General features: G+C 40.7%; 1 long non-coding RNA gene across 2 annotated transcripts; it reads right to left on the minus strand.

The window, feature by feature from the left end:
- Window positions 1-1,102: 1,102 nt before the first annotated feature.
- LOC135110728 (uncharacterized) lies at window positions 1,103-27,217 on the minus strand. Of its 2 annotated transcripts, none has more exons than XR_010273387.1 (3): window positions 26,914-27,217; window positions 19,834-19,957; window positions 1,103-1,351 (listed from the first exon to the last, which is right to left on the minus strand). It is a non-coding gene; the product is annotated as an uncharacterized LOC135110728 (long non-coding RNA). The 2 variants fall into 2 exon arrangements; XR_010273388.1 differs by lacking the exon at window positions 1,103-1,351 and adding an exon at window positions 17,136-17,366.

Below are 27,217 nucleotides of genomic sequence, written 5' to 3' on the forward strand. Positions count from 1 at the left end.
CAATTCTTATCTACATTCGCCTCTTGACTAACACATCACCTCCTGCTGGTCAAGATTCGTACTTACATTTTAACTTTAAACCAGTCTTCAACTTTGTCACTCACAGTCGTAAAGTCATTCCTGTCCACATTTCCTTTTTGACGAATACCTAGCCTCGTGTTGGGGAAGAATTTTACTTGTAAATTTTCAGTCATGTGAAAACTCCTTACAATTTTATCGAGTGTAAGCTACAAGTCTGTGGTGGTGGCTGGAGAATGTCGCTTCATTCAGCTAGCCCTTCATTCTCGTCCACTTCAATCCGGCAAGGCAGACCAGGGCTAGTTGGCACACTTTGTACATTCTCAGTGATGGAACAAAACTACAGGGATTTTTTTGTTTGTTTATGCTTTTATTGAAAGATAGAAACATTCATCTTACTTTCCATGAAAAAAAAAACTTTTTAAACCAAAGCTCTGCATTACCTAGAAAAAAATAATAATAATAATAAGTGCGCCAGCATGCCCCATATAAGGGGTAAGTTGACACACACTATGGGGTAAATTGGCACATTACATATAAATAGCAAATTACATGTATGCAACTGTAAGTTTAGATGCATGATATCTGTAAAGCTAATTTTTATGAAGATTAAGTTCAATCAACGGGGAAAAAAAAATATATATATATATATATTTTCCTTACTGAGGAAGTAAGTTAATTTCTATGTTGGAACCATCTCTAAAAATACAAGACAAAAATTTGTTCAGGAAGCCAATTCATGTATGTACCAACATACATGTAACACAAAAATATAAATCAAATATAATAAATAATAAAAAGACAAATGTTAATCATATATAGTTGGTAGTGTGGCAATTTTCCCCATTGTCTTCGTGCCACCTTGCTCCATCCATACCACTAATTGAAACAAACGATTTTCGTACAGATTTAAGGAATCTGTTATGATCTGTTTCAAGAGTAAACAGTCCTTAAACCCTGAGACAGATTGTGGCTAAAATGAATATCACTCATCTGTAACTACATGCATGTGACAACAAACTATAGCACTGAAAATTTACTCACCAGCACCAAAATTAAACTTTTCTCACTGCAATCAAATAATGCGACCTTCTAACGTGGCTGCATGTTGGTGAGTGAAGCCCCTCCAGGTGATTAGCTGGTGTGAATACCACCGCTGAAATTACTTCAAATGTGCCAACTTACCACTGTTGCCAACTTAGCCCGGCCTCCCCTACTTGGTGCGCGGCTGCGGCGTCAGTGGCGCGGGCGTGTCGTCAGGGTATGGGTCGTCTTTCAAGGGATATACGAGAACGTGTGGGCGAGGCTGTATCCTCCGCTGGCGTTATCTGCACTGCATTTTGACAAGGATTAGAATGGCACTGTGAAATGAGAGTCTTGTTTTATTTTTGTTTGGCGTTTCCTGTTGTTTTGTCTTATCTCTTAACCCTCTGACTGCTGATGACACACGTGATATTACTCAAGCAACTTTGCACAGTTTTGCTTACAACGAACAGTAAAAGGTTCTATGAGATATTCGGTGGCAACCTTTGATGTGACAGTAATCTTTTAAAATCCTCATTTAAACTTATGCAAGGCTGTTATACGAAGCTAAGAAGCTGCAGCAGTCAAAGGGTTAGCAAAGTCTGTCTTTTTGTGTGAGGTGGTGGTTTATAATCCTGTCGTCACACATTCCGTCGGTCAATCTATTAATCAGTCATCCAGTCAGTCAGTCAGTCACTCAATATGAACAAGTTTTTCTTTTCTATGTAATGCCTTATTGTGTGTACTTGTCTGACTTCGGCTTCCTTACTATTCAAGGAGAGGATTTCCTTGACCAACAGCGTGGGAGGCAGCACCATCATCACCCAGGTTTGGGATAATGGTGAAATTATGTGTTGTGATAGCACCGAGACAATTACTGACTTCACCCATCCTGGTAGAATTTAGTCAGCGCTGTTATCCTCTCCTAATACTGCCTTCCTCAAGTGAACGGTCATTAATTATTGTTGTGTTCTCAGCTCCATGTTATATCACCGCCTGTTTGGCTCTGTTTGTTCAGTCACTTGGACGTGATGTGATATTTTCATTTCCGTAACTAGTGAATGCAGTATTGTCGTGAACATAAATGTAGTGTTTTTATTTTTTTAATTTAATTTAGTTAATTACGTAAGGAGTGTGAAACATTCAGTTTTTCATATAATTCTCTTTTTAAGAAAATAAATGCATAAACAGTTGAATCATAAACAAATAATACTATGAGCTGTTATCTGCTTGTTTTCAACACGTAGGGACATTTGCAAGTGTAAGCTGGAATATCAGTATTTCCCCTTTTCATTTTTTTTTTTCCGTTCTTTTTGCGTGGATAACAAATTGATCAGAATTCATGGTGGTCAGTAAGAAATCAAGGAATGAAAGCAAGCAAGACGATGAGTGGACATGAGATGATTACAATTGACGCTGTAATATTTAACGTATGAATTGATCAAACACAAAGCAATTTGAGGGAAAGTTGCTTGTAAACATGCTTGAGACTGGAAGTGCAAAAGTGGCACAGAAAAGCACGCACACACACACACACACACACACATACACACACACACACACACACACATACACAAACACACACACACACACACACACACACACCTCAGTATTCGTGTAGGTTGAGTAAATTCGCGTTCGCGAGACTACAGCCGCGAGGTGTTGACCCAGCGTGCCTCCCTCCCTTTCTCCTTCCCTTCCGTCTCACCTTTCGCACCTTTCTGTCTGCCTCCCTTTTTGTTACAATATTTCTTATTTTTATTTTTATTTATTTTATTTTTTTTTTTTATGGAGGGGCACCAGCCAAGGGCAACAAGATTATAATTAAAAGAGGCCACTGAGGTACCGGTCCCCGAACAGTTAAAAAGTGGTCTTCAAAAATTAAAGGATAGGTGTCTTGAAACCTCCCGCTTAAAAATAGGAAGGAGGAAATACAGAGGTGGAAAGGGAGTTCCAGAGTTTACCGGAGAAAAGAGTAAATGATTGAGAATACTGGTTAACTCTTGCATGCATTAGAGAGGTGGACAGAATATGGGTAAGAGAAAGAAAAGTCTTGTGCAGCGAAGCCATGGGGGGAGGGGAGGCATGCAGTTAGCAAGATCAGAAGAGCAGTTAGCATAAAAATAGCGGTAAAAGATAGCAAGAGATGCAACACTGCGAGAGAGAGAGAGAGAGAGAGAGAGAGAGAGAGAGGGGCTGAAGACAGTGAGTTAGAGGAGAGGAGTTGCCAAGACAAAAAACACCTGATTCCACCTTGTCTAAAAGAATCGTATAAGTGGAACATCCCCCTATACATGTGAAGCATACTCCATACATAGGTGGATAAGGCCCCTGTACAGAGTGAGCTGCTGGTAAGGGGGTGGGGGAGAAAAAAACTGGCGGAGACGACTCAGAACGCCTAAGTTCATAGAACCTGTTTTAGCTAGAGATGAGATGTGAAGTTTGCAGTTAAGACAGTAAAGGATAGTAAATTAAAAATAAAGTAAAGTTTACTTTAGAAGTAAAGGATAGACCGAGAACGCTCAGTGTAGAAAAGGGAGACAGTTGGATGTCACTGAAGAGGAGGGGATAGTTATCTGGAAGGTTGTGTCGAGTTGATAGATGGAGGGATTGAGTTTTTGAAACACTGAACAATACCAAGTTTGTCCTGCCTCAATCGGAAATTTTAAATATCAGAAGTCAGGCGTTCTGTGGCTTCCCTGCATGAAATGTTTACTTCCTGAAGGGTTGGACGTCTATGAAAAGACGTGGAAAAGTGCAGGGTGGTTTCATTAGCGTAGGAGTGGAAAGGACAGGAAGTTTGGTTTAGAAGTTCATTGATGAATAATAAGAAGAGAGTGGGTGACAGGACAGAACCCTGAGGAACACCACTGTTAATAGATTTAGGAGAAGAACAGTGACCGTCTACCACAGCACCAATAGAACGGTCAGAAAGGAAACTTGAGATGAAGTTAAAGAGAGAAGGACAGTAGCCGTAGGAGGGTAGTTTGCAAATCAAATCTTTGTGCCAGACTGTATCACAGGCTTTTGATATGTCTTAAGCTAGCAGCAAAAGTTTCACCAAAATCCTTGAATGAGGATGACCAAGACTCAGTAAGGAAAGAGCGGCCTTGACGGAACCCATAATGGTGATCAGACAGAAGGTTCTGAAGTGATAGATTTTTAAGTATCGTCCTGTTGCAGGGAGACTAGAAAACTTAGGGGAGGTATGAAATTAAAGGAACAGGACGGTAGTTTGCGGGATTAGAACGGTCATCCCTATTTAGGAACAGGCTGAATGTAGGCAACTTTCCAGCAAGAAGGAAAGGTAGATGCTGACAGACAGAGCTGGAAGAGTTTGACTAGGCAAGGTGCAAGCTCGGAGGTACAGCTTCGGAGAACAGCTAGGAGGGACCCCATCAAGTCTATAAGCCTTCCGAGGGTTTAGGCCAGCGAGGGCATGGAAAACATCACTGCGAAGGATTTTAATGGATAGCATGAAGTAGTCAGAGGGAGAAAGAGAGGGAGAAACAAGCTCTGAATCATCCAAGGTAGATTTTTTGCAAAGGTTTGAGCGAAGAGTTCAGCTTTAGAAATTGATGAGATGGCAGTGGTGCCACCAGCTTGAAATAGAGGAGGGAAAGGAGAAGCAAAGTTTTAGATATGTTTTTTTTGGCTAGGTGCCAGAAGTCACAAGGGGAGTTAGATCTTTAAAGATTTTAACACTTTCTATTAATGAAGGAGTTTTTGGCTAGTTGGAGAACAGACTAGGCATGATTCCCGACCGAAATATAAAGTGCATGAGATTCTGGTGATGGAAGGCTCAAATACCTTTTTGTGGTCCACCTCTCTTTTATGTGCAGAACGAGAACAGCCTGTGTTAAACCAAGGTTTGGAAGGTTTAGGAGAGAGAAAGAGCGAGGAATGTACGCCTCCATGCCAGACACTATTAACTCTGTTATTCGCTCAGTACACGGAGACAGATCCCTGACACGGAACCAGTAGTCATACTGGCGATCAGATATAATGTTGTGAAGTGATAGATGTTTAAGAATATTCCTGTTCAGGATAGATTAAAAAAAATATTTTAGAGAGGAAGGAAATTAAAGCAATGGAAAGGTAGTTTGAGAGATAAGAACAGCCACCCTTTTTAGGAAGAGGTTAAATGCAGGCAAACTTCCAGCATGGAGGAGAGGTAAATGTTGAACAACGGAGGCACAGTTTCGGAGAACAGTAGGAGGAATCCCATCAGGTCTATAAGCCTTCCGAGGGTTAAGGCCAGCGAGGGCATGGAAAACATCATTGCGAAGGATCCTGACAGGTAGCATGAAGTAGACGGAGGGTGGAGAACAGGAAGGAACAAGCCATCAATCATCCAAGGTAGAGTTTTTAGCAAGTGAATTATTTCATTTTCTAAACGTACTGGAGGAAACGCACAAGAGATGAGAGCGCCAGGCGACCGTCGTGTTTGGGAAGTGCCATCACTAGAGTTGGACGCGGCCGAGTGGTGACGGTCGTGGCGGCAGACTGAGGGAGGCGGCGCCACGTCTCTGCCTGAGCCACACCAAAGGCTGAGGAGGCAACACCCAGGCCGTGGTGGGTGGAGGGAGTCTTTCTCTTGCACAACACCAGAGTAACACGCTGTGCTTTCTTCAGTTACCGTTCACAGCAATTCCTCAGTGCAGCGCAACATGTTCTCACGTGTCACTCCGCACTTTCTTTCCATTCTTTTTTAAATATTGATTGTTATTTTTTTTACTCTATCATTTATTTATTGTTATTCATTGATTACATATTTATTTGTTTATCTATCTATTTTCATAAATTTATTTATTTATTAATTGATTTGTTGAACTAATTTCATTTGCTTATATTCTATTTCAATTAAAATTATATTTTACTTATTATATTTATCTATATTTATTTATTAATTTCCAATTATTCATTTGCATTTTCATTTTATGTAATAATATTTTATTCTTATTTTTATTACATTTTCCTCTTATTTATTAAGTGTATTTTTTTTTTATCTATTCTATTACATTTGATTTTTTTATTTTATATTATCTATTATAATTAATTTATTTTCTATTTCACTGAATGTGAGGACGGGTCGCATTTTTCTTATGGCAGTATATGCGCTCCCCTGTGATGACGGCCGACTGTCGCTCCAAAACTAGTCACTAGATATTCTAGGAAACACTTTCATTGTTATTCCCACACAAAGATACCTCGACATGTATGACTAAACCTGACCCAACCTAAACCTAGCCTAACCTAACCTAACCTAACCTAACCTAGCTAAGCCTTAACTAGTCTAGCGTGTTGTAATTGTCATGTCCTTGTAATGACGGGGTGCAGTAGTTAGTGCGCTGCCTCCTCACTGCTTTCCCTTGTTGGGCTGCCGCTGCCGCTGCCGCTGGGCTGCAGCCTGCACACAGGCCATGATACAGTCTGCGACAACGGCTGCCTCATTGCGTGGCCCCTTAATGCTCACACTGGTGGTCCGAGTGTCGCTGGGGGGCGGCACCGTCACCCTGACGGTGGGGTGTTCCTGTGCCAGCCTCTTCAGCGTCTCGCCTCGAGGACCCACCACGTGGCGCCGCATGTCTGGTGCCACCTCCACCTTTAGCACCGTTCTCTTTCTCTCCTGGCGAAGCTGCTCTGCCTCGCGCAGCTTCTCCTCTATTGCCTGCAGGCGGAGGGTAATTTGCAGCGCCACGGCGTCAGCCTGTGTCTTGGGTCCTTCGATAATTACTTCCCGGGACTCGAGGTCCTGCGGGAGGGGCACTGACACACGCACGGCGGGGTACTGCTGCTGCAGCTGACGGATCGTGTCTCCCCGCGTGCCGATGACGTGACGCCGTCTGTTTGGCGGCACCGGCACCGCCACCTCCTCTGTGCTCTCCTGCCACGACAGACGCACTCGGTCACGGTCGTCCTGAGGGCATCTGCTGTTCCGTCGTGGCTTTTTGGACTTGCGGGACACGCGCTGTGGCTCAGAGGGCTTGATGGCTTCCTGGATGACTGTCTCCTTCTTCTTCCGTCTTGGTTTCTTACACACCAACTGCCACTCGCCACCAATGTCTTCCTCTTCGTGTCGCACTTTCTTCTTCCTGCGTCGCCGACGTTTTGCAGCACAGCGCTCTGTCTGCCCCTCAGCTTTGTCTTGCTCCTCGGACGGTGAAGGCATCGCCTCAACACACTTTAGGGCCTCTGTCGCTGATGGCTTCAGAGGCTCTTCAATCAGAGCATAAATGCTCTCAATCAAGGATTCATCAACCACCGCTTCACAGTCTAGGGACTCTTCCAGCGCCACGCATTCTTCAGGCAAGCTCTGGGCCGACTCGCACTCAGGAGACTGTCCGCAAGTCACTTGCAGTGACTGGGCCGTCTCCGAGCCGCTGTCAGCCAGGCTGCCACTCTCCTCACACACATCGACTTTCTCTCCCTCATCCTGACGTGGGCTTTCAACTACAACGTATTCCTCGGCCTCCTCGTCCTGCTGCTGCGCCTTGCAACAGCAGCACCACAGGAGCTTCTTCAGCGCACGGAGGAATCGGGAGCCCTTCTTCATTTTCTTCTTAGTAGAGGTTTTCTCAATTTGTTCAGACATTTTGTGTGATTATGAAAAAGTTGTGCTTCATGCAAAAACCAGCAACAAGAACATTCAGTTTGATTTTGGCTGGGTGTGTCACCTTTTTATCCCACGATCGCCACCAGTCACAAGAGTGGACCAGTGTCTTCTCTCTTTCCCTCCTTTCACTCGTACACTCCTTGCCTGTTTATGTTTTCACCTGTTAAGTCACTGTTCTGTCCACCTTCAGTTAGTGCAACTAGCCAGTGTGTTCACTCCTTCATGACTCACTCATATATAATGCATCCCTGCTCCAGGGATGCATTATATATGTTTGTTACCCGTGTAACAAAACCACTCAAAAGTTACAGGCAAAGTTGAACTCATACACATATTCCTGCATGAAAAAGGAAACAAAATTAAAGAGACTCACAAGTATTACAAAGTCATCACATCCACTAACCTGATCAATAAGACAATGCACAACATAACTGGTTAAGAGCAGAACAAGATTGGTTAAGCTGCGCAGGATGTGAGGAAAGCGGGCGGCAGGCTTGTGTTGATGGTGAGGTCGAGGACGACGGGCTGAGGTGATGGACACAGTCTTATTGTGTCTAAAGCTAGGTAAAATGTTGTCTAGATCATGTTTTTAGCTTAGCCTCATTCGTCACCATTGTTTTGGTTAACTCGTGGACAAACTAACATTCTCCAACCTTTTTTTTTTTTTTTTTACATAACCACGATGATTTCTTTTCATTTCCATGCATGAATGTCAAAAGGAAATATTCTGAGAGAGAGAGAGAGAGAGAGAGAGAGAGAGAGAGAGAGAGAGAGAGAGAGAGAGAGAGAGAGAGAGAGAGAGAGAGAGCAGTTACCAAGTCAAGTGATTAAAACTAACAAGTTGAGAATTACATCACAGACTTGCCAAGTGTGTGTGTGTGTGTGTGTGTGTGTGTGTGTGTGTGTGTTAGGCTGCGGCATCCGTGGCGGAGCAAGTCATGCATAAGTGATTCACATAAGCATATACATCATTTAGCAAGCGCCGCCACACACCACATGGCGATGTGACAGAGGCGGGGTTGCATAATTCAAACGCTTGTAAATAAGCACACTGACAATACTTGCTTATAAAACAATACTTCACCCGCGAGCTGGGTTGGCTTTATGAAATACATTTTCTATCAATTTCCACTTAATGCTACAGAATAATGCTAAATAATGCAACCTGAGAGATATTAGGAACAAGGTTACAAAAATCCTACAAAACTATGAAGCTGGAGAGAAACACAAATAGAGTTGCAAGCAAAAGCGAGGTACTGAAAGAAACTGCCATATTTTACAGTCAAAGGGAACGCAACACAAGCACCACAGATGCTAACAAAATAACGACAAACCACAGAAAATCATACTGATATTTACATGAAAAAAAAAAAGTCCACAAAAAAAAAAGAGACAACGAACATTTTCAAATTATCAAAAACGCACAAATAAAATAAACACAGACAATACAATGGAAAAAAAAATGAAGTGAACGAGAAAACGAATAATACATGCAGGAATAAACCAACCAACATTTATATAAAAAAAAAATAAATAAATAAAAATAAAAAAAAAACGAGGCAACAAAACATTTTCAAAATAATAAAAATAATAAACACTGAAAAAAAAACATAAGAAAATAAAGAAACAAACGAAAACGAGTAATACATCTAGTAATAAGGCACAAACAACTTTTAAAAAGAAATATTAACTCAAAAGGCTACACAAAAAAAAACACGTAGAGAGAGAGAGAGAGAGAGAGAGAGAGAGAGAGAGAGAGAGAGAGAGAGAGAGAGAGAATCTATGAAGCCTTACTAGACTGTTAGGTAGTAATGTGGGATCACAGAGAAAGAGGATTGGTACGCTTGCTTCCTCTCCTAAGCCTACCTGAGCTGGTAACTGTGGTCGTGAATAAAAAGTTGAGCTCTCCTCCTCCTCTCTTTCCGCCCCATCCCTCCCTGTCCCTCACTCACTCCACGCTAAAACTGTGAATCGCCCGGAAAGGTTTTGATCGCCCAGTCACGTTTCGGATACCAGTACACGGAAGGCTCCTGAAGATAATAGAGAACGTTCTCGAGTCTTTGTTTGATTTGCAGGAGTAAGAATAGTTTCTCCTGAAAGGTTTTGTGAGGAAACGAGGGTTAAAAGATGTTGGAGGTGGGGAACAGGACAGTTTGTGAAGGGATGTAGGCTGAAAAGGAACACGGTGTAGGGAAAAGTTTAGAGATGTGTTACTAAAAGCAAAAGCTTGTTGACTAAAACTATTAATGGAAGGGAAGGTTATGGAACTAGACAAATGGGCAATGTAGGGAAGAAAATATACCAAGCCAAGGCTCCGGTATGAATGGGAAAGTTTAAGATGTAAATTTGTGGAATAAAAAGCTATTTACGATAAAAAGGATGAATGGAAGAGACGATTAAGGATTCAATGGAGATGGAGAAAATGACATTGTAAGGAAGAAAACGTACGGAGAATAAGGACAGGAAAGTAAGAAGAAAAGATATTTTGGGTATGAGTTAGCAGAAAAAGTTATTTGCTGAAAGGAAACACAGGAAAAGTGAGAAAAAAAACAATGGGAGGGAAGATTAGGGAGAAAAGAAAGAAATGGATTATGTAAGAAAAAGTAGAGAAGGAAAAAGGAAATAGAAAAACAAAATAAAGGTTTAAAGTTTGAATTAGGAGAGAAAAACGTTACTTACGAAAAGAAAACGTAATTAAAAAGGAGAAAACAAAGAAAAGAATTATGTAAAAAAAAAAGAAGAGTGAAAAACAAATAGAAAAAAGAAGGTTTAGAGATTGAATTAAAACAAAAATGTTACTTACGAAAAAAAAATAAAGTAATTAAAAAAGGAAGAAAGACGAATAGGAGGGAAATATAATGAAAGGATAGATAAAGTACTTAATCACTCACTATAACTCACTGTAATAGAGGTTGTGGGACACTGCAGGTGTGAGGGCCAAGTGGAGGAGGTGTGAAAGGGCTAAGTGGAGGTGGAGGTGGGGTGCAGGTGGTAAATTGTGAGGAGGTTGTGGAAAGGGTGTAGAGGGAGGTAAGTGGAATCAAACAGTACTTAGGGTTAAAAGGGTGAAAGGGGAGACAGTAAACTGTGGGAGAGGAGGGAAGCTGGCTGATTGGAGGGTAAATGAGGAGTGGGGAGGAAGGGGGAGAGGGGAGGGAAGGGTGCTGGAAGCGATGGGATGAGGGCATAGAAGGGGCGGGGGTGGTTCTGGTGGTGGTTGCAGTGAGGGAGAAGTAAGAGGTGGAGAGAAATACTGTGAGGTGGAGGAGAAAGGAAATGAAGTTTTAAAGTTGATGAATTTTATTTATTTGTTTATTTTATTCATTTTAGTTTTGGACAATTGATAGCTTATTGTTTCTTAAGCTTATAATATATTGTACTTTTTTCTGTGTTGTTATGCGCGGAATATCGACTTATGTGCCTTTGTTCAGAATTAGATACAGTGAAATGCAGAGCTTCTATAATTGCTAGGCAGAAAGAAAGGCCTTATTATTTCTTAGGCTTATAATATACTGCACTTTTTATATTGCTACGTGTGAAATATCAATTAATGTGTCTCTGGTCAGAATTAGGATACCGAGAACACAAAAGCATTCTATCATTCCTAGCCTGAAAAAAGGACGTATTATTTTTTTATTTGTTTATTTATTTATTTATTTTTTTAGTATTCTTAGACGTGTAATATTGATTAATGTGTCTGGCAAAACTCCATCAGAATACAGTGAAATACAGGGAGATTTCATAATTCCTAGGCAGAAAACAAAGGGCTTATCTGACGCTCATTATCTGTGCCAGCTGTCTGTCGTGCCACGCCACCCCAGCGAGACAGAACACTTGAGTACAACTCCCATCCTGCTGCACCATACGAGCACTATCCACCTCACTGTTACCGTGCCACCCATTTAGTCCACCTCACTGTACCAAAGCCAGCAATTCAATCCACTTTTCAGTATCTACGCCACGTCAGCCACCATCCCATCCTGCTGCACCATACTAGCAGCATCCACCTCACTGTTATCGTGCCAGCCATTTAGTCCACCTCACTGTACCAAAGCCACCAATTCAATCCACTTTTCATTATCTACGCCACGTCAGCCACAGCATTACTGTCACTGTGTCATGGCAGCCACTTTATCTACCTCACTGTGCACACTGCATCCACATTACCCACCTCACTGCATCCACCCCAACCAAAACACCCACTTCAGGTACCCACACCAGGCACACCAATTCTTCACACCCACTTTACAATGCTCACACCACTCACACCAGCCTCAAACCACCCATCTAAGTGTACCCACACCACCAATGCTACCCGACTCACGTACCCACATCTCCACCTGATCTGATCCACTCGGCAGCGTCTCTTCAAACTCCAAGCAGAACATTGTTGTTGTTTTCCACTTCAGAACTTTGCCAGAATGCAGACCGCCGCGTGTGGACGCCTCTCCCGGGCTCACGCCGCCTGGGGAATTTTGGGGTCGCGGTCCTGACTTGACTTGAAAGGAGCGCCGGGTCTTCAATATGTGAATGTTTATATGAGGGTCACATGTCCTTATTTGCTCGTTCAGGTTAAGTATTTATAGCTTATTTATTAATTTTTTTTTTTATTATTTAATTAGGAGAGGAATGGATATGAATGAATAAGTGTGTGAATGTATGATGGGTAAATAATCCTTCTTTAAACTCCTTTCTTTTTTATTTGCTAATTCAGGAAAATTATTTTTCTCTTACATCTATTTTATTGAACAAGGAGCGTCGGGTTATGAATGTGTGAATGTATGATGGCTGTGTCTCTCCCTAACACTCCTATTCGTCTTGTTTATTTTTATCCCACCATAACTATTTGTATCTTATGATTGTTTTTAGTTCATTCAACAAGAGACGAAAGAGGAATAAATGATGGAATATATATATATATATATATATATATATATATATATATATATATATATATATATATATATATATATATATATATATATATATATATATATATATATATATATATATATATATATATATATATATATATATATATATATATATATATATATATATATATATATATATATATATATATATATATATATATATATATAATCAATTCGTTGAGTAGGGGTATTTCTTGAGCAAGGAGTATTAAGATATGAATGAATGTATGAACGTATGATCTTGTAAATTCTTGATATAATTTTGATGGTCCATTGGAGAAAGTGATTTGCACCTCATGTTTTTATTGAAGGCGGCAAGCCAATGGGCGTGAAAGACAAAGGGAGGCAAGACAAACGTAATACTTAACAGAGCGAAGCAACGCAGCACGCTAGGGAAATATTCAAGAGTGACCTTTCAGATACTGTTCACTTTCCTCAATATGTACAGAGTGAGGGGTGGAGGGAGAAAGGGAGAGGGAGAGGGATGGAGGGAGGGTGGGAGTGAAGAAGAAAGAGATGGAGGGAATGAGGGAGTGAGTGGGGGAGGGAGAGATGGAGGGAGTGTGGGAAGGAGAAAAGGAAGGAATGAGAAAGTGATGAATGGAGAGAGGGAGTGATGAGCGTAGGAATGAAGAGAAAAACTGTCGATTTAGTCTCTCTCTCTCTCTCTGCAGCACACACACTGTAGCCCCAATTAATGACAACATTAACAGTTAGGGCACAATATTACCCTCTGGTGCACGCAAAGTAAGACAAATAATGCCCACAATTTACGCACAGCTGAGTAAAAAGAATGCTTGTGATAAATGCCTTTGTCTGATGCACCTACTTACATGTGTGTTTTAGGGTGCAACGCTTTTTTTTTTTTTTTACCTTTCTTGAAGTTCTTTTATGGCTAGTGCGGAAAAGGTGCCAACTGGTGAGAAAAAAAAAAATTGTGTTCAGAGCATTTTTGTGTGTAGCAATATCTTCTGTCCCCGCCAGCCCGTCAAAGTTTGAAAAAAAAGCGTCTTGAATTAGTAAACTTCACATAATACCCCATCTCAACAATTCATTATGAAATGTGTGTGGCTGGTGTGCAATATTTCCTTCTAGTTGTATATTGATACCATGCTAAAGCTGCAAGTTGTATAGGTATATCTTGTCCCCGCATTATGCTTGAAATATTGAAAAAAATAATCGATTTTTTTCGAGACAAATTTTTAAAAATTCCCCAAAATAAACTACAAACTTCCACATGGGCAGTCCCTAAGTTGTTTTATGTCACTTGTACTTTTGTATGTGTAAACTTTGAGAGAGATTACTTAATAACTTCTGTTCCCGCCACGTCGCTTTTACATTGAAGTGATTATATTCATTAATTATATACAGATATTGCAAGTGATGTCCATTGCAAGAATACTACAATGAATATTTCACTAAATCACTAAAATCTACTGAGTTCAGTACAGAAGATCACATAACTAGTTGAGTCACACACACACACACACACACACACACACACACACACACACAGTCACTAGCTTAGTCTCCTTCATAGCCTCGCCCCATGGTTAAGGGGAGGGGTGTTACACCGCTGCGGATCACGTGATCTCAGGGAGTCTGCACTCTGCAGCCAATATGTTAGATGTTAGATTCCCAGTAGAGCTCAGAGGGGAGAGACGCATGACCGTCTATGAAGTGATGAGCTCTTTTACAGAATACGAGACAAGCATTTACTTGCCCTGTTTTCTGGAATCGTTGCCAGTTCAGTAAGAGATGCCTCCCAACGTACGAAGATGTCATGAAAGCGTGTTTATGGGAGAGAGTACATTTGAAAACAACAAAAAACATCCACTTTAGAATAAAATTGCCAAGTCTGTCAACGAACAGTTACAAGAAATAAGTAAGTCAGCTTCCATACCACTCTTTGTTCAAGGCGCCCTCGTGCAATGTTAGATACCTACCCCAACAAGTGCAACAATTTGATGAAGGGTTACTCCTCTAAGAGGATGGACAAACCAAGTTTCATAAATAAAGCAACATTATTCAAAGAAGAGAGCTTAAAACTTTTTGACATTGCAGCTTGTAAATGTGCCATAAACAACTGGTGATGTGAGGCAGCTAGAAAGGTCCCGCAGCGGGAAACTAAATTTCCTAAATTATCAAAGGAGCAACAGAAAAATGGCCATAGGAGCTATTGACAAAACAACAACTATAGAACTGACGAAGACATTACAGAGGAAAGAAAAAAGAAGTCAACACAAAGCAGAACCATCGACGAGTGGTACTGCAACTCTAGCTTCGTTTTCAGAATCAGATTCTACATCAACAACAGATGATAACTCTGATTTTGAAGACAAAACAGACAAAAATCCACGTGGAACTAATCTTTTGAGATTACCATCAGTTGCATTGGCTTGTGACAGGTCACGAGTTTCAGACAGGACTGCAGCAAGTATAGTTAGTGCTACTTTACAAGATACTGGAATAATATCTTCCAAAGATGCCTCAGAAATTGTTGACCCAAGTAAATTTCGTCGAGGTCGACAAAAAAAAAAAAAGAGACTTGAGACAAGAAAACATCATGAGACTGATCAAAAAATGGCCCTCAGCATATTCTTCGATGGAAGAAAAGATAGAACTCTGTCCCAGGTTAAAAAGAGAATAAGATTGCCAAACGAGTAATGACCAAACATTTAACTTGTGTCAAGGTGCCTGGCTCTGAATACCTCGGCTACATAGTTGTGTCGTCTGGAAATTCGCAGACAACTGCTTCAGGAATTATTGTCTTTTTGAATGACAAAATGATTATTCCTGAAGTTCTGGCAGTAGGTTGTGATGGCACTGTTGTAAGTACTGGCAGAAGGAATGGCATAATTTCTCTTTTAGAACAACAACTTAAAAGACCATTACAATGGTTTGTGTGTCAACTGCATGCTAATGAATTGCCATTGAGGCATCTGATACTAAAGTTGGATGGGCCTACAACAAGACCAAGAGGCTTTGCTGCTATAATTGGAACACAATTGTCTAACTGAAAATTTATCAATTATTGACTTTGAACCCGTTCAAGCAGAAGTGATCAACAGCGAAGTCAACCGTTCAGATTTAAGCTGTGATCAGAAGTATTTGCTTGAAGCATATAGAGGTGTTTCCCCTGGGGTTTGTGGAGTATCCTTAATGCATCGCAATCCTGGTAAAATGGCGCATTCTCGTTGCATCTCTACAGCGAATAGAATTCTTCGCTTGTACATGGCAACAGAAAATCCCACAGAAAATTTGGTATCAATATTAAGATACATAATGGAGGTTTATGTACCAATGTGGTTCAAAATTAAATGCGAATCATGTTATTTTTGAAGCCAAACACCTTCATGACACTATTAGAAGAGCTGCAAAGATGGATGCAAATATTCAAGCGATAGTAAATCCAGTAATTCAGAGAAATGCGTACTTTGGCCATCCAGAGAGCATGTTACTTCCAATGATGAACGACGACCAGAAGGTTGTCAGAGAGCTGGGGTGGCGCAGAATTTTGAAGGCTCGAACATCAGTCAAATCAGGAATTAGAAGTTTTCAAATTCCTGAGTTAGATTTTAAGTCCAGTACATTCACAGAAATAATAGAAACGCCATTGACAAAGAGCATGAGCGAGGAAGAAATAACAGAACTTACTGAAACAGAAAGCATGGCATCACCACACCATAGAGATATTCCCTGTCACACACAAACTGTTCAAAGATTCATTAAATTAGTAACAGAAGCTTCAGAACATGTTTGCGGAGAATCAGAAAGAGATGGATTCATTATGAACACATTGAAGTCAAGGAAGAATATTCATAAATTTGACACAAAAAAAAAAAAAAACAATACGAAACATAAATAAATCCAGTAATGCTAGGGTGGCTGGGCTAGACAACGTGGAAATCGATGCACATCCACCTCCTTGTGGTGAGTTCTGGCCTATTTTTTTAGTTACAATATGTAAATAAAAAAATAGGCGAAGAGGTGTGCTTTTATATGTATTCTAGATATGCTTCAACCACCAAAAAAGAAAAAAAAAGAAGAGAAAAAAACAACGAGAGGAATGGTTGTAATTTTACATTGCTTGCATTTATATATATATATATATATATATATATATATATATATATATATATATATATATATATATATATATATATATATATATATATATATATATATATATATATATATATATATATATATATATAATGAATAAATACAAATGATTCATATATAAAAGTGACGTGGCGGGAACAAAGGATATTAACCAATCTCGCCGAAATTTTACACAAATGAGGTTAAAGTGATATGAAACAACTTAGGAACCAGCCATGTGAAACATTCGATGAATTTTATTTTCGGAAACTTTAAAAAATTTGTCTTGAAAAACACATTTTATTATTATTATTATTATTCCAAGCACATTGCGGGGACAGAAGATATATATATATATATATATATATATATATATATATATATATATATATATATATATATATATATATATATATATATATATATATATATATATATATATATACAGCTTCCAGATTTAGTATGTTATTATTACTTATATAGAAGACAATATTGCACACTAGCCACAAACAGTACACAATAAATTGTAGAAATGGGGTATTATGTGAAGTTTACTAATTTAAGACGCTTTTTTTCAGACTTTGCTGAGCTGGCGGTGACGGAAAATGTTGTCCCACTGAAAAATTATTTGAACACTTTTTCCTCACCAATTGGCACCTTTTCCGTACTAGCTAGAAAAGAATTTCAAAAAAAGTTAAAAAGCGCTCCACCCTAATGTGTGTGTGTGTATGTGTGAGTGTGTATGTGTGTATGTGTGTATAGTGGAGTGTATGAATGCGTGTATTGGGCTCGTGTCAGCTTTGTGTATGTGTGTGTGTGTGCGTGTGTGTGTGTGTGTGTGTGTGTGTGTGTGTGTGTGTGTGTGTGTCTGTGTTCACCGCTTACTGTATGGATACCTGGGAGGAGTTTGTGTTAGTCTATGTATGTATGTATGTATGTATGTATGTATGTATGTATGAATTAATAGTTATTTGATGAAAGCTTGAATTGAAAGTATATGTTTAAGTATGCCTGTCTGTATGTACGTATGTGTGATTCAACAGTTATCTAATACAAGCTCAGAATTAAAGTATAAATATATGTATGTATGCTTTAATAATTACTTCATACAAGTGACCATTGAAAAAAAATCATCTTTGTTTATATATATATAAATGTACTAATTGGACACTCAGGAACATCCAGCACTAATTCCCAGCAAGGTATCTGTACTTTGACTGATTACTCTATACTCCATGAGCAGCGGAAGGTAACTCAGCCTTGCAGCAACGCGTCACCTGAACACTCCTCTTTATTTCCTGACTCACCAGCAACTTACAGGTAAAACTGGCTGGCTGAATTATCGCTGAGTTGGCGTGAGTGGCCAGAAGAGAGGGAAGGCAGAGGGAGATTAAGAGACGAGGAGGAGGAGGAATACAAAGGAATACAAAGGAAAGCCAAACAGCAACAGACCTTTTGGTCCTTGCAAGGCTGTTTGGTAACTACTTCTAATTAGCTACAGGGAAGAGAGACAGGACAGTATAGCAGAAGGCTCGGAGGAGGAGGAGGAGGAGGAGGAGGAGGAGGAGGACTAAAACTTGCAACGGATAATCCTCCTATGTTCCCTGCATCGTGTTTGAATGACTGAATAAGTTGGTTTGAGTGTGTGTGTGTGTGTGTGTGTGTGTGTGTGTGTGTGTGTGTGTGTGTGTGTGTGTGTGTGTGTGTGTGTGTACTCGTTTCTGCATTCGACAGCTACTCAGCATCATAAAAAGAGAAGCAAACTGCCGTCAGGCGCCTTCACATGCTGGGCAGAGCCATTCCTCTGTCAGATGCATCGCGCGCGGCAACGCGTTCATGTGAAGGAAAAACCGCAGCGGCTATTCATGTATATTATTTGACGGAGTACCGCGAGCCACCCCTCACGTGTTTTGAATAACTGCAGGACGCTCAACGCAATGGGAGATAAAAATACCTGACAACTGTACTACAACCGATGCTTTCATGTGGCTCAACACGGGTATTGCAATATATTATCATTATTATTATTATTATTATTATTATTATTATTATTATTATTATTATTATTATTATTATTATTACTATTATTTATTTATTTATTTATTTATTTTTTGCTTATTTTGTATAACCAAAGGACTTTCAACTTCGTGGCACCAGAAATAACAGGCAGCCACTGATACATTCCTATGGCTGCACACTGCCGTTGCAATATATGTCAGTGTTTTGTTTGAATATCTAGAAGACTTTAAACTCAATGGAACGAAAGAAAATAAATAAAACTGGTGATTCTACAAAAAACTGGTACACTCATATGGCTAGGCACTGGTACAGCAATAAATAATAGTTTGTTTTCCTCGATTATCACGAAAAATAACCAGCGACTTTCAACTCAAGTGTTCTAAAAATAAAAGGTAACTGTCAAAAAATCGATACACGTATAGCTAAGCACTGCTACCGTATTTTCTTCTTTTTTAGCCTGGGTTGCCACGACACAAGTTACGTCATGTTCTTAAATGTCCACACGACTCTTCAGCAGAACCAGAAACAGGAACGTATCCAATAAAAGGCAAGTACACTGAACTGAGCTGAGGTATTTTCCCAGTAGCACAAATCCAGTCTTTTGAAGGTCTTATTGAGCCACGCGACTTGCAACTGAAAAGCTTTACAAATACCACTGGTCTTTATCACAAGAGTTACAAGTGCACGCCAACAACAATCACAGTTCCAGCTTTTTTGCGCATTTCTCTTTCTGAGCAAGAAAATCTACCGTGGCCATTACGTGTTTCTCATAACCACGCGAGTTAAATCCCAAAACAACTCACACAAAAAAATGAATAAATAAATAAATGAATAAATAATTATATATATATAAATAAATAAAAAATATAAATAAATAAAAAATAAAATAATAATAATAATAATAATAATAATAATAATAATAATAATAATAATAATAATAATAATAATAATAATAATAATAAAATAAATAAATAACTCACCAAAAATGAACAGGTGAATAGGAATTGCAATTTACATCTATTCCTCCCCCACCACCACCACCACCACCATCCCCTCTGGCTATTACATGTTGAATAACCACAAGAATTCCATCTGAAAAGAACGAGAAGTAACACTTACTTTGATCCAAAAGGCAGCACACTCCCAGACAGCGGCGGCGGGGCGGCAGTACTTCACCCAGCTGCCGCTCTGGTCAGGGCGTTCAGCGGCCTTCAGGTGGTGGACTTCAAGTTGCATTTTTCCGCTGAGAAAGAGAAATGGCCTCTGTGAGAAAAGGGGGACGCCGGAAGTGAAAACCGTAACAACGTCAAAAACAGAAGCGAGGTCTGTCCAAATTTGTCGTTTCCAGACTAGAAAGAGAATACTGAGGAGAGTTTAACGATGACAATAAAAAAAAAAAAAATACCAGTCTTACAACATCAGTAGAATATAAAGAGAAGTTTAATGATTAACAATAAAAAAATACTGGCCATACTTCATCAACAGAGTATCACAAGAGTCTAACGATTAAGAATAACAGAATAACAAAGAAAAAATAACAATAACAATAATAAAGAAATACTGGTTATATTACATCAATATAATATAAGGGAGAGTTTAATGATTAACAATAATAAAAAAAAAAAACACTGGCCATACCACATTAATAGAACATCAACAAGAACCTAACGATTTAAGAATAATAGAAAAAATATTGATTATCCTGCATCACTAGACTGCTAACGAGATTTCAATGGTTGACAATAATATAAAATAAATAAATGGTGGTTATTCTGCATTAAAACAAGACTCTACCAATTCACAATACAAGGGAACACTAGTCATACTACATCAGTGGACTATCATTACGCCATACCTACTCACAAGCTACTCGTAATACTACAGTGATGATTTAAGAATGTACAATTGCAATTCAACAGAAGCTTCTCGACTTACACTGGCAAGACAAGTTACGTCAGACGCATTTGTGATTGAACACCAATTATGAATGTGCACTGCCTTCACATTCCTGCCACAGGAAAGACTCATGACTGACAGGCAGATTTTGCCAAACCTGTTCATATTTCAGCAGTAATGAGTTGTGAGTGGGCACTGTCCTCGCATCACTGCCACACAAGAGCTTGGTGACTAATTGGTGGAGCACATTTAGTCACACTTATACATATTTCAACACAAGTGAGTTGTAATTATCTACCGTCTCCACATTCCAGCCACACCAAAGCTCTGTGACTGATAGGCGGGGCAGATTTAGCCAAACTTATTCATATTTCAACACCAATGACTAGTTAATATCAACTGCCTTCATATTCCCGTCACACAAGCTTGCTGACGTAACCCTCTCACTGTCATCTGGTACACCTTCCCTTCATCACAAAGCACTCAGATGATCCCTTTTGTTCTACAGCCATCTCTAAACATTATATAGGCTAAACTCTGGATAGCTCGTGTATTCCCTCTTTTCTTTCCTGTACGTGTTTGTGATGATCTGCAGTGGCTGAAGTTCTGTGAATTGTTGGTTAAAGGAATGAAAGGGAGGAAATTGTGGTTAATCCCATAATGATATTCTTGAGCAGATAATCGTGTGGAAATAACGTGGATGAGTTGATGTAAGTGTTTGTAAAGATCTCATACAGTGCTTTTAGTGCTGAAAATTGTCGGTTATCGCAATGAAAGGGAGGGCATTGAGGTTAATCACACATTAGTATTCCTGTGGAGATAAAGTTAATGAGACACGAGTGGAAATAACGTTAATGAGATGACTGGTGGAGCTCCGACCGTCGACATCCCGCCATCCCTCAGCTGCTGCTAAGCGTCGCCATGAATAATGTGCATCACTTTGGCTATGCGAAGGTAATTGCCGCTCACTGATCACGTGATCTTCGCAAATGTTTGCCACCGATTATGAGTCAAGCACTTCACGATGGTGGTAATAGTGTTTTGTTAGTCTTTGGTTAACAAGTTTGTAACGTATCTATATATATCGTATAGGAGTATTCCTTACGAAGCGAGGTTGAAGCGGTTAAATTTACATTCTCTAGAGAGACGTAGGTTAAGAGGGGACCTGATAGAAGTCTTTAAGTGGTATAAGGGTTATAACAAGGGAGATGTAAGCAAAATTCTTAGGATCAGCAACCAGGGTAGAACAAGAAATAACGGGTTCAAGCTTGAAAAATTTAGGTTTAGGAAGGAGATAGGAAAAAATTGGTTCTCAAATAGAGTGGTAGATGAGTGGAACGGACTCAGTAATCATGTAGTTAGTGCTAGGACACTAGAGAGCTTTAAGAGAAGATTAGACAAGTTTATGGATGGGGATAACAGATGGAAATAGGTAGGAGTGTTTCATACAGGGACTGCCACGTGTAAGCCTGGTCGCTTCTTGCAGCTTCCCTTATTTCTTATGTTCTTATGTTCTCTCTCTCTCTCTCTCTCTCTCTCTCTCTCTCTCTCTCTCTCTCTCTCTCTCTCTCTCTCTCTCTCTCTCTCTCTCCCCCTACGACACACACACACACACACACACACACACACACACACACACACACACAAACAGGAATGTTAAAGAAACAAAGCAATTACGCGAAATTTCCACCACATGAGCTGCGGGTCGGAAGAAGAAACTTGCGGCAGGAAACGAGTCACTTAAGGAGCTTTTTTTTTTTTTTTTGATTTCTTACATTTGGACAGAAAATGTTCTCGACCTCACACACAAACAAACACACACACACACACACACACACACACACACACACACACACACACACACACACACACGGAAAGGACTACATAAAAACCGTTACTCGTTTTCAGTACTAAATTCCAGTCTTGAAGGTAAAATGAGAGGGATAGTAAAGATTTAAATCGAAAAAGGAAAACTAAAAAAAACAAACATTTACTGTAACTATATTTCTGTACGGCTGCACACACACACACACACACACACACACACACTTTAAAAATAACACAACTCCAAACTTCCCCCATAAAAACAAATAAATAAATAAAACAATATTCTTGGGGATGGAGGGGGAAGATAGGGAGGGTAAAACAAGCAATAGAGAGGGAGGGGGAAGTAGTTGGGATGTGTGTGGTGGGGAAACCATGCCGGGGAGGGTAGCAGGGCAGAGGGAGGGAGGGGAGGAAGGAAGCAGGGTGGAGGGAGGCAGGGGGAGGCAGGGCAGAGGGAGGGATGGGCGAGCATGGCGCAGGAAGACAGGGGACGGTGTTTGAGTGTGTGGTGGTTGTTTATCGTGTTGTTTCAAAGTATTGCAACACTAGTGCATGAGTGCCTTGTGTCTGTATTATGGGAAATAAACAATTAAATAAATGGGTAAACCAAACAAATATCTAAGGAAAACAGACACGAGGGAAATTTTACTGGAAAATATTATAACTTAACTGAGTGAACACTAATGAGAACAAACGTAATCTATCCTACCGCCCGCAGGAAGGCCGTACCTTGCATGTCTTACTGCGGCCTTCCTAACCAGAACCTTACGGAATTACTAACCACATCCCTTGCTGAGGAACACGTGTGTTGATTTTTTTTTTTTTTTTTTTTTTTATGTAGGAAGGATACTGGCCAAGGGCAACAAAAATCTAATAAAAAAAAATGCCCACTGAAATGCCAGTCCCTAAAAGGGTCAAAGCAGTGGTCAAAAATTGGTGGATAAGTGTCTTGAAACCTCCCTCTTGAAGGAATTCAAGTCATAGGAAGGTGGAAATACAGAAGCAGGCAAGGAGTTCCAGAGTTTACCAGAGAAAGGGATGAATGATTGAGAATACTGGTTAACTCTTGCGTTAGAGAGGTGGACAGAATAGGAGTGAGAGAAAGAAGAAAGTCTTGTGCAGCGAGGCCGCGGAAGGAGGGGAGGCATGCAGTTAGCAAGATCAGAAGAGCAGTTAGCATGAAAATAGCGGTAGAAGACAGCTAGAGATGCAACATTGCGGCGGTGAGAGAGAGGCTGAAGACAGTCAGTTAGAGGAGAGGAGTTGATGAGACGAAAAGCTTTTGATTCCACCCTGTCTAGAACAGCAGTATGAGTGGAACCCCCCCCAGACATGTGAAGCATACTCCATACATGGACGGATAAGGCCCTTGTACAGAGTTAGCAGCTGCGGGGGTGAGAAAAACTGGCGGAGACGTCTCAGAACACCTAACTTCATGGAAGCTGTTTTAGCTAGAGATGAGATGTGAAGTTTCCAGTTCAGATTATAAGTAAAGGACAGACCGAGGATGTTCAGTGTAGAAGAGGGGGATAGTTGAGTGTCATTGAAGAAGAGGGGATAGTTGTCTGGAAGATTGTGTCGAGTTGATAGATGGAGGAATTGAGTTTTTGAGGCATTGAACAATACCAAGTTTGCTCTGCCCCAATCAGAAATTTTAGAAAGATCAGAAGTCAGGCGTTCTGTGGCTTCCCTGCGTGATATGTTTACCTCCTGAAGGGTTGGACGTCTATGAAAAGACGTGGAAAAGTGCAGGGTGGTATCATCAGCATAGGAGTGGATAGGACAAGAAGTTTGTTTTAGAAGATCATTAATGAATAATAAGAAGAGAGTGGGTGACAGGACAGAACCCTGAGGAACACCACTGTTAATAGATTTAGGAGAAGAACAGTGACCGTCTACCACAGCAGCAATAGAACGGTCAGAAAGGAAACTTGAGATGAAGTTACAGAGAGAAGGATAGAAACCGTAGGAGGGTAGTTTGGAAATCAAAGCTTTGTGCCAGACTCTATCAAAGGCTTTTGATATGTCCAAGGCAACAGCAAAAGTTTCACCAAAGTCTCTAAAAGAGGATGACCAAGACTCAGTAAGGAAAGCCAGAAGATCACCAGTCGAGCGGCCTTGACGGAACCCATACTGGCGATCAGATAGAAGGTTGTGAAGTGATAGATGTTTAAGAATCTTCCTGTTGAGGATAGATTCAAAAACTTTAGATAAGCAGGAAATTAAAGCAATAGGACGGTAGTTTGAGGGATTAGAGCGGTCACCCTTTTTAGGAACAGGTTGAATGTAGGCAAACTTCCAGCAAGAAGGAAAGGTAGATGTTGACAGACAGAGCTGAAAGAGTTTGACTAGGCAAGGTGCAAGCACGGAGGCACAGTTTCGGAGAACAATAGGAGGGACCCCATCAGGTCCATAAGCCTTCTGAGGGTTTAGGCCAGCGAGGGCATGGAAAACATCATTACGAAGAATTTTAATACGAGGCATGAAGTAGTCAGAGGGTGGAGGAGAGGGAGGAACAAGCCCAGAATCGTCCAAGGTAGAGTTTTTAGCAAAGGTTTGAGCAAAGAGTTCAGCTTTAGAAATAGATGTGATAGCAGTGGTGCCATCTGGTTGAAGTAGAGGAGGGAAAGAAGAAGAAGCAAAGTTATTGGAGATATTTTTGGCTAGATGCCAGAAATCACGAGGGGAGTTAGATCTTGAAAGGTTTTGACATTTTCTGTTAATGAAGGAGTTTTTGGCTAGTTGGAGAACAGACTTGGCATGGTTCCGGGCAGAAATATAAAGTGCATGAGATTCTGGTGAAGGAAGGCTTAAGTACCTTTTGTGGGCCACCTCTCTATCATGTATAGCACGAGAACAAGCTGTGTTAAACCAAGGTTTAGAAGGTTTAGGACGAGAAAAAGAGTGAGGAATGTACGCCTCCATGCCAGACACTATCACCTCTGTTATGCGCTCAGCACACAAAGACGGGTCTCTGACACGGAAGCAGTAGTCATTCCAAGGAAAATCAGCAAAATACCGCCTCAGGTCCCCCCAACTAGCAGAGGCAAAACGCCAGAGGCACCTTCGCTTAGGGGGATCCTGAGGAGGGATTGGAGTGATAGGACAAGATAAAGATATGAGATTGTGATCGGAGGAGCCCAACGGAGAAGAAAGGGTGACAGCATAAGCAGAAGGATTAGAGGTCAGGAAAAGGTCAAGAATGTTGGGCGTATCTCCAAGACGGTCAGGAATACGAGTAGGGTGTTGCACCAATTGCTCTAGGTCATGGAGGATAGCAAAGTTGTAGGCTAGTTCACCAGGATGGTCAGTGAAGGGAGAGGAAAGCCAAAGCTGGTGGTGAACATTGAAGTCTCCAAGAATGGAGATCTCTGCAAAAGGAAAGAGGGTCAGAATGTGCTCCACTTTGGAAGTTAAGTAGTCAAAGAATTTCTTATAGTCAGAGGAGTTAGGAGAGAGGTATACAGCACAGATAAATTTAGTATGAGAATGACTCTGTAGTCGTAGCCAGATGGTGGAAAACTCGGAAGATTCAAGAGCGTGGGCACGAGAGCAGGTTAAGTCATTGCGCACATAAACGCAGCATCCAGCTTTGGATCGAAAATGAGGATAGAGAAAGTAGGAGGGAACAGAAAAGGGGCTACTGTCAGTTGCCTCAGACACCTGAGTTTCAGTGAGGAAAAGAAGATGAGGTTTAGAAGAGGAGAGGTGGTGTTCTACAGATTGAAAATTAGATCTTAGACCGCGAATGTTGCAGAAGTTAATGAAGAAAAAGTTGAGGGGGGTGTCAAGACACTTAGGGTCGTCGACGGAAAGGCAGTCCGACCTGGGGACATTTATGGTCCCCTCCCCAGATGGGGACTCCGAGGCTGGTGTAGGAGTCGCCATGATTTTAAAATTTTTGGAGTGAAGGGTGTGTGTGTTATTAGGTGCTTGTAGTTTTGTGTGGAGGAAGAGAGTTGTCTTTAGAGGGCAGGCTGTGACTACCCCCTTGTGTTGTGAGACACAAAGGGAAACGTTCAGTGAGGTCACAGCTGGGTTTAATGATAAGTTCACAGCACCCCCTGAACAGTGCTTTAGACCTCACTGGGAGTAATTATCGTTTCGGCAGGTGTCTACTGCCTCCTCCTATTGATGGCAACTTCGTAATGCTCCCCTTTTCTTTGTCTTCGCTAAAACACACGTGCCACGACAATAACACGTTTTTTTTTTTCTCTCTCAAACAAGTTACTTTTTTCCTTGCATGACTTGCACATCACGGATATAAACGAATGAAAAAAAAAAAAAATTTTTGTTCCTAACTAAATTCGCAAATTATGAGTATTGTGACTGGCTGCGCCACCTTAAGTCTCATTAGATCACGTTTCTGTGCAAGATTAACGAGTAAACAAGGGGCAAGATGGCGTAGGTACAGTACTAGCTAGACGCGGCAGAGTATTTTCCACATCATGAAAAACACACACGTGCGGTACTCACCAGCGTGAACTGAAGGAATACTGTGAACATCCAGGAAGTTCGGGGATTTTAACTCTTGGTCGATGCACGGAAGTAAACACTCCCACAGGCTGTTTCTTGACTCCTACTGTGTTCCCGCCTTAGCTAACACAACACAACACTACCCACGTCTTCTGTACTCCAGCGCATGGCCAGTGTTTCCAGAGTCACACACACACACACACACACACACACACACACTACACCCACATAGAACAACACACAGCAGTACACGCGAGGCAGCACAGCACACACGTCTTCACACTTACACAACACACAGCACACC

This window comes from Scylla paramamosain, chromosome 20, assembly GCF_035594125.1.
Source record: "Scylla paramamosain isolate STU-SP2022 chromosome 20, ASM3559412v1, whole genome shotgun sequence".
In the NCBI taxonomy this organism is placed as follows: domain Eukaryota; kingdom Metazoa; phylum Arthropoda; class Malacostraca; order Decapoda; family Portunidae; genus Scylla; species Scylla paramamosain.